This window comes from Vombatus ursinus, unplaced genomic scaffold (assembly GCF_900497805.2).
Source record: "Vombatus ursinus unplaced genomic scaffold, bare-nosed wombat genome assembly UNPS02014781.1, whole genome shotgun sequence".
NCBI classification, from domain to species: domain Eukaryota; kingdom Metazoa; phylum Chordata; class Mammalia; order Diprotodontia; family Vombatidae; genus Vombatus; species Vombatus ursinus.
Genome location: NW_020954559.1, coordinates 529,806 through 542,557, shown reverse-complemented (window position 1 = coordinate 542,557; position 12,752 = coordinate 529,806). Strand labels below are relative to the sequence as shown.

At 36.0% G+C, this 12,752-nt stretch overlaps 1 non-coding gene across 1 annotated transcript; it reads left to right on the top strand.

Moving 5' to 3' along the window:
* The first annotated feature begins 1,885 nt into the window (after positions 1–1,885).
* Positions 1,886–1,992, top strand: LOC114046364. The gene has a single exon (XR_003569495.1). It is a non-coding gene; the product is annotated as a U6 spliceosomal RNA (small nuclear RNA).
* The last annotated feature ends 10,760 nt before the right edge of the window (positions 1,993–12,752 follow it).

Here is a 12,752-nt window from a genome sequence, read left to right as displayed (position 1 = left end):
GAAGGAAGGAAGGAAGGAAGGGAGAGAGGAAACAATCATTTGTTAAGCTTTTAATATGTGCCAAACACTCTGCTAAGTGCTAGGATTACAAATACAGGTAGAAGGAAAGACAGTCCTTGCATTCAAGAAGCTTACTTTCTAATGGAGGAAGACAACACAAAAAAGAAAGATGAAAAACTGGAGGAGAAAACAGGTAGGGAAGAAGACAGTATCTGTCGTGGAGTCATGGTTTTGAAGTTCAGAATGTCAAGAACAGAGCCAAGAGGAGACTAACAGTTGGCTGGCTTTAGTTTCCCCACAAAATGGAAGTCCCAAGGAAAAGTCACCAATGAGTGAAAGGAGTGAACCTCGGAAGGTATATTCCAGAATGAAAAGGGCTTACAATGGTTGAATGTTCCAGGTTAAAGTAGTCCCAAGTGCTGAGGAAAATTCCATGATGAAACAGCAGTGGGGGTATGTTTTTTAAGTCTGAAAAGTCAGGATCAGAGCCAGAGGAGGAATAAAAGTTAAGTGGTCTGGACCCATCATGATGATCAGTTTAACAAAGATAATATTGGGGAGAGTGATTCATTTTTATATTCTGGTATCACACAAAGGCAAGATGCATCAGAACAAATCAGAAATACCAATGCCATTTGCTGGGACATCTTCCAAGCAAACAGTACCAATCACTGAAGCAGACAGACTACAAGTACAAGTAAAATGGGCTAAAGAAATAAATAATTTTATTATGCACCAGTATGTCATAACAAAATTAGAAACACACATTAATGCTTTTTGTTAATGACATCCTCATCTTCAAGTTACGCTATAGCATATTGCAGATCAATAAAGGAGACTTATAACAACTTCCTTTTCAAACATATATTAGACAAAATATGAGAAGAAATTAAATGGTTTATTCAACTGGAAGAGAAAAAAGTTGAAGATCCTGAAGGTATTGAGAATCTACACTTAAACTACCCATATACTATATAATGATGAGACAGATGGCAAAAATAATACCAGTCTCAACTGATTTGGGAAATGAAATGGCTATGGACTGTAATTTTGAAAAGTCTTTTTTTTTTGTTCTCAGTGATATGAATACAACTAGTAGACCAACTGTACCAGAACAGAATAATGTTTAAAATCTGGCATTTGCTATAAACATGATGGACAAATGTATTCTCCAGCAATATTTGATAAAAAGTATAAAAATGCCTTGGGGTTTAGACATGGCACATGCAGGATTCATTGTCACAGGAAGAACATTAGTGAAAAAAGTAAGCTATCAAGGGACACTCCTAAAGACAAGTGTCAAATGCCATTATGATAGAATCAACAAAAGAGAACTCTTGAAGATCTGTTGAAAAACATTGGAAGATAACACCAATGTCTAACTGTTATATAGACTAGAAAGCTGGAATGCCCCATCACTCAATTAAAGGTGACAAAAAAGAAATATGCAGAGAGATCTGAAGAACAAAAGTATATTAGAAATTCTAGATTTCTTGAAACAGCAATTGAAAAAAAATCAAAAGGATATGGTAATACAAGGAAATGAAAGCAGTTCAAAGAACAAAATAAACAATTCAACATCAATCAAATCAACATCAATCAAAAACTTTACTACAAAGGCTGGAGAATCAAAGACATTGTAAGAGAAAAAGAAGTCCTAAAGAAGGAGGACATGGAAAATTTTCAGGAACCTCTGTCTGAAGAAGTTTAACACAATGAAAATGAAAGTTGGATTAAATGAGAAGCAGAAAGCTTATGTACCATTAATATAATAAATGACAAAATTGCTATTTCAAGGGTAGATGTTGACATTTTATCCTCTCTGCAAAAGTGAGAGATGCTGTGGCTGGATAAGATACATAATTAATGTCTCAAAAACTTCACAGTGGTTCTCATTTAAACAACACACATACTAAAATTGGACCAAAAGAGGTATTGGCATGGCTTCTGTGCAAGAATGACACACAAATTCATGAAGTGTTTCATATTTTTTTAAAACTTCACAATAGTATATAAATTGCTCCCAAAACATTTTATCAGATTCCTCTCAAATGTAATCCTAATCCCATTTTTCCTAACAAAAAGCATTATTTGTCTCCTACCAAAAGATGAAAGTAGCAGTGATGGCTCCAAATATTGGTCATTTTTAAGTTTATTTACTTTATACAAAGCATTCAAGGCTTCTATCACACATACATACACACACACACACACACACACTCCATAAACACAAGAAAACAAATATTAATAGAAAAACAAAAAAGCCAAAAAATCCCAGGAATTTTGTTTCTCAGTCCCAGGGTTTATTGTTTCCTTGTAAGTGTTCACAGATCCAGTAATTATTGAAAATATAACATTTGGGGAAAAAAAGCAAATATAACATTTGCATAATTGTTGCAAAGCCTTTGACTCAGTTTTACACTCATGGCTTGTTCAAGTACTGCACATACACAAAATAAACACAAGTACATTGAGTATTTGATATCACCATGGAAAACTATTCTCTAATCAAAGCACTACATTTCATGATGTAAAAAAAACTGATACAAAATATAACAATGCTTAGGAAGATAGCTTCCGCCCCCTCTAGTTCAGCTTAACCTCAAATCCATTATCATAGCTCTTGAATAAAATTTACTATGCAATTGAATATTACTTTCAATTCAAAGCAGTCATACCAAACTATCATACTAATCAATTAATGTACGTGAATCACATTAGGTTATATGGCTCCACTGAAAAGTAAGTTAAAACAACTACTTCATCTACAATGTTATCAACATGTTAGTTGGACTAAATAAGTACAAAATTTTTAATGTGTATAAATATATATTGAAGATTTCAGGTTTTACTTGAGAGGTCAAATTGAATAACTGAATGAAGAAGATGATTAAAAAATCCTTTGGACTTCTCCAGGAAAGAAACATTCAACATTATAGACTATCCAGGAAAAAAAAAAGTCAAGGATGATTTTGTTAAATGACTGACTGGCATCCTGAAGTCAATATTTTATGAAAAGAATACATTTAGACAATGCCTGCACAATACCAATATTAATTGTTCTTTCAGATGCCAACATATCTTGAAAGTATCCAAGCAAACTTCAGACGATTTTAAATAAAACCCACACAGTTTTTTTAAAAATCCCCACGTTCCACACATTTGGTGGTAGCTGATTAATAGTCATTGTTGATAGTAGTAAGGAAAGTAGACCTACCCCCCTTCTCCACTCAGAAGAAGTATCCAAAAAGGGAATTATCTTTCACATTGGCTTATTGGATCACAGAACCACAGCATTTTTTAACTAAAAAACCATAGAAGGAAACTTGATGATTTCCTAACCCAGTTCTCTCATTTTAAAGACAAGGAAACTGAGGGCCAGAGATGTAAAATGATTTTTCATTGGTCATACAATTAGTTCATATCAGTATTGCCATGAATAAATGAATGAATGGATGAAAAAAACATATAACAAATTCTGGTTATGTGGAAAGTACTGGGGAATGATGTAGAAAAACAAAGAGGCTCTTGGTCTCAAGGAGATCATATTTGAATTAAGAACAATACAATTAAAACTGTTTCCATTAAGTTTGAAGCTTCTCTAAGATGAGATACTTCAAGACAATTTAACAATTCTTACTCATTCCAAATACAGCCTTGCCTGCATTTAAGGAATAATCAAGTCCAGTAATACCATTGATTACAAGTAAATTCGACAAGAGAAGTGGTTCATAAAATTCTAAGATTTAAAACTTGAAGGGATCATAGTGAATCAAAATAACTTTCTCATTTTAAAGATGAGAAAATTGAGGGACCAGAGAGAAGGAAGTGAGCTATTTTAGGTCAAATAGTGAGTTGCAGAGTTGGAATTTGAGCTGACTCCAAATCCAGTTCTCAATGTCATTACAGTATACCATGAAAAATGAAACCCAAAAAGGGAAATTCAAATAAAACCAATCCAAGGAGAGACAGACAAAGAAAAGCAAAAACATAGAAAGAGAGACAAAGAATTGTACTTAAGGGGAGAAGTGGAGATTAGAGAGGAACAGGACTAGTAACCCTAGAATACTATGTCAGCTATATAGGACAAAACAAAGCCTACAAAATAAATGTATGTAATAAATAATCTATACAAAAGAGCCAAAGACTTTGATAAGGCACTGATTAAACTTCGGTTGACCTTGGACAAGCCAAAAACTATTCCTTGTTCCTCTCTTTTTCCTTTTAAGTATAGATCACCAGGGAAACCAGGGAAACAAACCCTTAACCCCAAGGGATTCTAAGAAAATACAGCTAAAAGAAAACTCAAGGAGGCTGATAATCCAACAGGACAAGAAAATACTTTGATAACTTGTTCAGTGGGTGCTAGGTATCTTAAATAATCTACTCAGCCAGAAATGTAGACAGATTTCTGCTCCCTGGATGACCATCAATCTTCTCCATATTTTCTGTGAGCTAGAAGACCTCTTAAGATGGAGTGAGCCATTTGGGCTATGGCCATTTGTAATTACCATCATGTTGTATGAGCGAATAGCCTCCCCTTTGTCCATTTGGCCTTGCTCTTGAAAATTTGCACACTTGAGTAAGCTTCCACTTCTGTGCCAAAAACCAGAGACAGAAGTGTTAGCATCTTGAGGAAGCCTTGATTACCTGTGAATCCCAGAATTGCTTAGTCCATAAATTGACTCAATCTAAACTGTGACACCCCTAATAAGAAAGAAATGTGAAGAGTCTGGAGAGTTGCCCTGTTTCTAGTGACTCTTGAAGTACCAATTCACAGATAGTCTTAATCATTGGGAAGACATGTACCCCCAAGCATCTTATCTTCCATGAGAGTCTTGGTGCCCTGATAATAGCTAGGAATCATAGGATCATAACTTTAGAGCTGCAAGGGACCTTAGAGATCATATAATCCAGCCCCCTCACTTCATAGATGAGGAACCTGAAACCTGAGAAGTTAAGTGACTTCTCAAGCTCATAATAATAAATGCCAGAATTGGATTTTGAACTCAAGACCTCTGGTGCTATAATCAGTGCTATTCCCACTAAACCATGGTGCCTTTCTGGTTGTACAATAACCAAACAGCCATAAAGATTTGCCCCTATATTTGTTTCAAAGGACTCCTTTCTATTTTGGTAATGTTTCTGAATTGTCAGTACTTATATTATTGTATCAAGCATTCATGACTTCTTCAGTGAAGAGACTTATGTTACTGATGCAGATTGGGAAGTCTCTATGACTTACCAGAATGTCTTCATATGTCACTGTGGTCTCTTGGCCATAGACGTCATTATGATGTCCCCTGACCTTTGTGTAACTACTCTCACCTGGAAACAAAATATAACCAGATGAATTTGTCCATCAATTCCAAACTAAATAAAGAAAAGATGGACAGAGACAGCCCTTATGTTCAGAATTTCTGTGTTTGCATTTGCCAGATGAATCACACAAACCCCAGTCACCTCTCCAGATTCTCTAGGGACTGCATAAAGAAAAAGCATCATCAACCTAGAGTTGAAAAAGTCCTCAAAGTCCATCCAGTCCCCTCATTTTATAGATGAGGTAACAGAGGCCTAGAGACATCACTATAAAATATTCCCAATGAGGGAATTTGTTTTGCTTAATTATGAATATTTATTACAAAAATTTTGCTTTTCTTTTTTTCCAATAGAGTGAAGGGTGAGAGAGAAAGAAAATATATTTCAGTATTTTAAAAAATAAAATTTAGTTTAAAAAAAAAAGATTAAGCAACTTTTTCGAGGTTACACATATAGGAAGCATCAAAGGTAGGATTTGATCCCATTTTCTCAGATTCCGGAGCCCAGTGCTCTTTCTCCTGTCAAACACTGCAATGACTCTGCTTAAAAAAAAAAAAGTTATATTATTCATTCTTGGGAACCATATTTCTCAGTTGTCCTTTACTTTAGCCCTACCTCTCTTTTCATCACACTGCAGCCTGATATTCTCGCTCTTTCCTAACTGTAAATAATTCACTTCAGAAATGCAGAAACATGAAATTGAGCTTCCATAAATAAAATTTATGAATGTTAATAGAAGAAGAATCTTGTATCATTTTAACCTTCTTGAACTTGGAGTCTTGCATTTCTCAGGTTCTTCTTTCTGAATTTCTGCCCCATCAGATGCCCAACCTATGAATATTGAAAATGCAAGGAGAGAAGTCATCATCCATAAGGACAAATTGGCTACTGTGACTTTGAAGTCAATATTTTATGTGCAAAACAAAAGAAGGTCAGTTTGGAAGAGAGATAAAAGACCTTTCCAGCATGATCACCTGGAGGACAGAGACTAAGCTCAAGCTTGTTTTTGTAATACCCAGCATGGCCCCAGGTTCACATGGCATTTAACTAAAGCTATTTGATGAGAATGAAAACTGCCAATTCATTCCTCTTTGTCTCTAGACTCTTTTAAATCCTTTGAGCTACTGAACCAGATACATAAAGGAAAATACTAATGTTGGGCTAATAAGCTCAGGATTATCTTTCACTCTGTGTAAAATACAATGACAAAGGCCAGACTTTCCACTTATTTCCATAGCATCTGGCAAGACCAAAGGTCAATTCTTTCCAACACACACACACACACACACACACACACACACACACACACATATACATATATACATGTATGTATGTGTGTATGTATTATAATCATTCATAATTATATCAAATTCAATTTGACAACCTTTTTCAAGTGATAAGTATATTCCAGGCACTGAGACTACAAAGACAAAAATGAGAACAGTCCCTACTGTCAAGAAGTTTATATTCCACTGGAGGAAAATGTACTCAGATACATCAGTAAAAATATAGACAAAGTACCTTCAATGAGGGAAGGATTACCAACTAGGGATATCACATATATTGATTTGAGGTGTACAAAGCACTTTCTTCACAAAATTCCTGGGAATTAGGTAACAATTATATCTCCATTTTATAAATTAGTGAAATGAGACTATAAGAATTTAAGTGATTTGTTCATGGTCACATGGCTAGTAGGTATTAGAAGTAAGATTCAGACTTGGGCTTTCTCCCTCGAAGCACAGTGTTCTTTCTACTATAGTATGTAATTAAAATAATCCAGTTACACCATTTCGAATATTTAAAAGAATTTTCAGGCATAACTCAGATTTCTTCCTAATATGTAGTGATGTACCTTTCTGTAGATTAGTCACTAAGATTCAGATTTCCTTGAAGGTCTAATAGACAAGAAATAAAACAAACATTCCCTCAGACACTCTTTAGCATTTATTATATATGGTGAATCTATAAATGAAATGTTTTTAGAAAATAAATGCCAATTTTTTTTAATTAAAAGAAAGGTAGATGGGAGAAGAAAATAATTATTTGGCCATATCTCCCCCTATCTACGCATACAAAGAAAATTATTTCTGAAGAGATGAAGTGAAATACTCAAAGCATCCAGACCAGAATTTCTACTTCTTATACTTTCCATTTTTATGAATGCCATTTCTCTGACCTATTCTGTCCACTCAAGCTCTCCTCTCCACTATATACTACCCTGAAACCCCAAAAGACTCAGATTCACATCCTCCTTACATATATACTAACTTGTACCCACAAGCCACTTAAATTTCTCTGAGCCTTAGTTTCTTATCTATAAAATGGGGATAATAACTGCAACCCTCATAGTGTTATTGTGACTGTCATATTAGCTCATGTATGAAAAGCATTTTACCAACCTTAAAGTATTATATATAAGTACGAGCTATCATTGTTGATAGCATTATAGATCCAGAACTGAATGGGACCTTAGGAGTCATCTAGCCCAACTCTTTCATTTTATAGATTAGCAAACTGAGGCACACAAAAGTTATGTTACTTGCCCCAGGTCACATAGTTAGTAAGTATCAGAGTCAGGATTTGAACCCAAATCTTCTGGCTCTGGAACCCATGTTCTTCCCACTGTACTATGCTGCTTCCTTTCAAGGCCTAGCTCAAATCCTATGTCCTCTGTGAAACCTTCCTAGAATACCTCATCTTTAAATGAAATTTTCTTCTTCTGAAATCCAATAGCACTAATTATATTGGATTTTCATTGGAATTTATCATATACAATATCATATATATTTTAATCTTTATATATCTCATCACCCCAATAAAATATGTTTCCTGAAGGTAGAAAAGACCCCACAGCACTTAGCACAGTGTCATGTTCTTAACTATTCAATGGCATCATTTATGCCTCATCCTCTTTGCATGAGTGAACTTCACGACTCTGTCCTGGGCTTTCCTTCTATATACTGTCACTTAATGATCTTATCAAAGTCCAGTGAGTTCAAATACCAACTATACAGATGACTCCCAGATTTATATAGCTGACCCTACTATTTCCTGAAACCTAGCCCTGATTCAGCAACTACCTATTGGACTTTTTCAATTAGATGTCCCAAAGATATGTCAAAGCCATGTCCAAAAGAGAACTAATTATCCGTTCTCCAAAACCTTTCCCTTTCTCCTCAATTAATTCTTTCTGTTGAGAATGCCACAATTTTTCCAGTCATTCAGATTCACAATCTTAAAGTAATCATTGATTTGTTGCACTTTCCCCCACCTCATATACACTCTATTGCCAAATCTTATCATTTCAAATGCCTCACCATTTTATTTCTTTCACATCTACCCTCTTCTGTCCTCACACAGTTGGAGGGGGATTAGGCCTTTCTGGGTAATGTCCCTATATTCTGTTTATCACATTCAAGGGGTGGGAAAAAGAGGAGAAAGATCCTAGAAAGAGAAAGAGGAGCAGCCAGAGCGGTAGGAGGAACATCATAAAAATATAGTGTCATTGAATCCAAAGAAATAAAGGATATCAATGAGAAGGAAGTGATCATTAATGTCAAATGGTGCAGAAGTGTCAAGCAGACAGCGTTCTGAAGTTTAAAAAAAAAATTGAATGTATTTGACATCAAAGAACCTGAATTTAATTTCTGGTTCTGTCCCTTAGGATGGTGTGACCCTGGAAACATCACTCAATTTCTATTGGCCTTTGTTTCCTCATCTATAAAATGAAGGCCTTGTACCAGATGGCTATCAAGGTCCCTTCCAGTTTTGAATCTATGATTCTAAAACTAGAAGAAAAAAAGATAATTGAATTTGGTAATAAGGAAGTCATTAAACTTTGGAAAAAAGTGGTTTTCATGGAACAGTAGGGTTGGAAACCAAATTTCAACAAGTTAGTATATGCTGAAGGAATGAGGACAGTGAGTATGAGTATAAACTATTCTTTTAGTATTCCACCTCTAGCTTCTCTCAGTCCTTGGCTTTTACTGGTGACCTAGACCTAATACAGTGGTCTCTAATCACCTTCATAATATATAAATGGTCTGTAGCCCCACTCTTTCAGGCCTGCCTCCTATTATTCAATTTAAACTGCACCCAGTTCTAGTTAAAATGGCTGCTGAAACTCTCTAGCAAGCTCACAATTACCATTCTACCTTCTTCATTCTGAATTGGTCTTCCTGGCTAATTTTTAGCCACCTTCCTTTCACTACTGGTCTATGTTCTCTGACCCCAATGCCACACAATGTGGCTGCTTCAGCTTCCACTGAAGATTCTTTGTCTGAAAATCCTATGTAAACCAAGCCCACAGTGGTTCTACGTTTTCAAAGAGGTATATATCCCATTCTTGTCTGTCTGGGCCACCTTTCAGCATATTACACTTTGGGATAGAGGAGGCCAAGGTCACATGTGACTTTATCCCTGATTGAACTGCTGTTTATCTGTCTATATCCTATATAATACTGGTCTGGAGTATCAATAAAACACTCCAGCCCAAAAAAAAAAAAAAAACCTAGAACAATTAACTCTTTTGTCCCATGTAGTTTCATTTATGATTTCTTGAAATACTGCATTGGAATTCCAGGCTTTGATAAAGCCTATTGCTCAAATTGAGCAGGAGCATGCCTTAAACCCAAATCACTCTAGCTCTCACAGATTGGCCAATAATAGGTTCCAGCTCCCTCCTCAGTTAGTCATTGTTTGGGTTTCAATGACTCAAAGTGAGTATAAATAGCAATTGTGTTTTGGCCAGAAACTTTGAGGGTCTTCCCCTCCCAGACTGATTTTTTTTTTTTTGACTAAGTAAAAGAGGTAATTTTTTGTCTCATGTCTTAGTTATACTTAATCACTGAATGGGCATTGCCTCAGACAAACTGAGAACTGGGAAAGATCTTAGCTTAAGAAGACCAAGGTCCCACTGCATTCCACTGCATATGGGGCCATCTTGAATTGCCCTGATCTATATCTTGCCACTGGACCCAGATGGTTCCAGAAGAGAGTGAGGCTAATGACTTTGCACGGCCCTGCCTCTCTTAAATCCAATTCACTTGCAAATCAAGACATCACCTTCCTGCAGTCATTGATTCTCTTCTAGAATGAAGGACAAACAACAACACCCAACCTATCCTAGTACTGCAGCTTTCCATTCACTTGAACTCCACCCTAAATTTGCATAGCATCGTGCCACACCAAATGTACTTCCCCACCCTTTATACCTGGGAACAATAATTAAATCAACACTAGCTTTCCAGGAAGGAATGTCAGTCAAATAAACCTGTATGACCCGACCTGCCATCTCTGTGAACAAAATGTCCTTCCCTGATCACTACACCCTATGTGTTGTCTTTCCCTATTAGAAGGCAAGGACCTTGAGGTCAGTATCTTGATTTTCATATTTTTATACCCAGCACTTAGTACAAGGCTGAGTGGTTTGTTTGTTTTTTTAAGTCAAGTTTGATTGTGAAGGATAGGAAAGATAAAGGACAATAGCCTGAGGGTTGGAGCAGGATCAAAGAAAGTTTTATTAGAAAAAGGGAGATCTGCACATATTTATATTGTGAATGGAAAGAGCCTATAAAAAGGAAAATATTAAAGATGAATTGGGGCAGCTAGGTAGAGTAGTAGATAGAGGGCTGGATCTAGAGTCAAGAAGAGTTGAATTCAACTCAAGCCTCAGACACTTACTAGCTGTATGACCCTCGGCAAAGTCATTTAACCTTTGTTTGCCTCAGTTTCTTCATCTGTAAATCAGAAATAATAATAGCACTGACCTCTCAGGGTTCTTGTGAGGACCAAAAGAGGTAATAATTATAATGCATTTAGCACAGTGCCTGGTACAGAGTAAGTGCTATATATTATCATTATTATTGTTGTTATTATCGTTTTTGGAGATGGAGGTAATACAACAAAATAGATGAGACAGGCGGGGAGTATCATCAAGTGTATAAGTGAAAGTGTTGGCTTTGATATGAATACATCAATTTCTTCTGAAAGATAAGGGAAGAAGGAGAATATAGGTGAAGATAGTGAGGAATACAAGAGAAGAACTAAGATAACATCTTAGAAAAAGAAGTGAAGTCATCTGCTGACAATGAAGGTAAGAGCCAGAGTGCTTATGGAGAAAGAAAATGCTTGGAACAACTGTGAGATTTTGAAAAAAAGATAAAATGCTAATCATGGAGAGCAAATGCATGTCTGGATTTTTCTACAGGGACTGGGTATATTTTTATAGTAAGAAGAGTAGTCTTTTTCCCCCCATGATTCTTCAAAAAATGAGTCACTAGTGCCCTGTATGGGCTCAGACAAGATTCAAAGGAAAAAATGCCTGGGGAAGAGAAGCCAGAAATGTGACCTCCTACATAATGTGAGCATATGTTGGCGCATAACATTTTCCCTTAGCATTGCCTGCCCACTTCAGTCTGCTCCATTGTCTAGTGTGTCTGGGTCAGAGCATAAAAGCCTTGTAAATTCCTGGTCACTGATTTAAAATAGGAAAGAACACAACTGAATGAGAAGAGGAATTTGGGCAATGACTGTTAAATCAGGGTTAGCTATTTCAGAGTTAAAATAAGTCTACCTGAGCTTATTGAAAGACCCTTAGAGGACTCATAATAGAAAACAGATGTATTGACCATTTGTGTATTGGGGTTTTATTTTCTAACTTGTAAAATATCAACCATAACTATCCTGAAGGGTCATCAACTCTTAGCTGCTTCCAAATGTGATCTGTCTGATATACATTGGAAAATTCCCAGACTGACCAGTAAAGTTACCTATATATTTAATGATATTCATTAAGTAAAATTCTAAAGCACCTAGAGTCTAAAGTCAGCTCTGCTTGCCTCAGATTTCATGGCATTTGGATTTCCTAGCGAATATTTAGCACTTTAGGTCTAAGGTGGCCCTTAAAGAATAAATGTTTTCAGTCATTTTTAATTGTGACTGACTCTTCATGACCCCATTTGGGGTTTTCTTGGCAAAGGTACTGGAATGGTTTGCCATTTCCTTCTCCAGCTCATTTTACAGGTGAGGAAACTGAGGTAAACAGGTGACTTGCCCAGGGTCACAGAGGTAGTAAGTGTCTGAAAATAAATAACAGCAGAATAAATGACAATTTTTCAAAGTTCTCAGGCAGGTGTATTTGGAATACAACCTCCCTTAGATGGGCCATCAAAGTACAAGTTTCCTTTTTGAAAAAAAGAATACCTATCACTTCTTTTTATGAGATTGTATTTGGTGCAATTCACTAACTTACATATGTATTTGTTCAATGTTTATTTAGTAACTGCTATATTTATTGCCCCAGGGGAATCCTGTTGCAATGTCTTGTCAGGTCATGCATATCACACTGGGTTCTCAACGGTTTGGCCAGCTCTGGCAGGTTCTATCAAAGTTGGAATGGCCTGAAGTTGTGAAATATATTTTATGTGTTG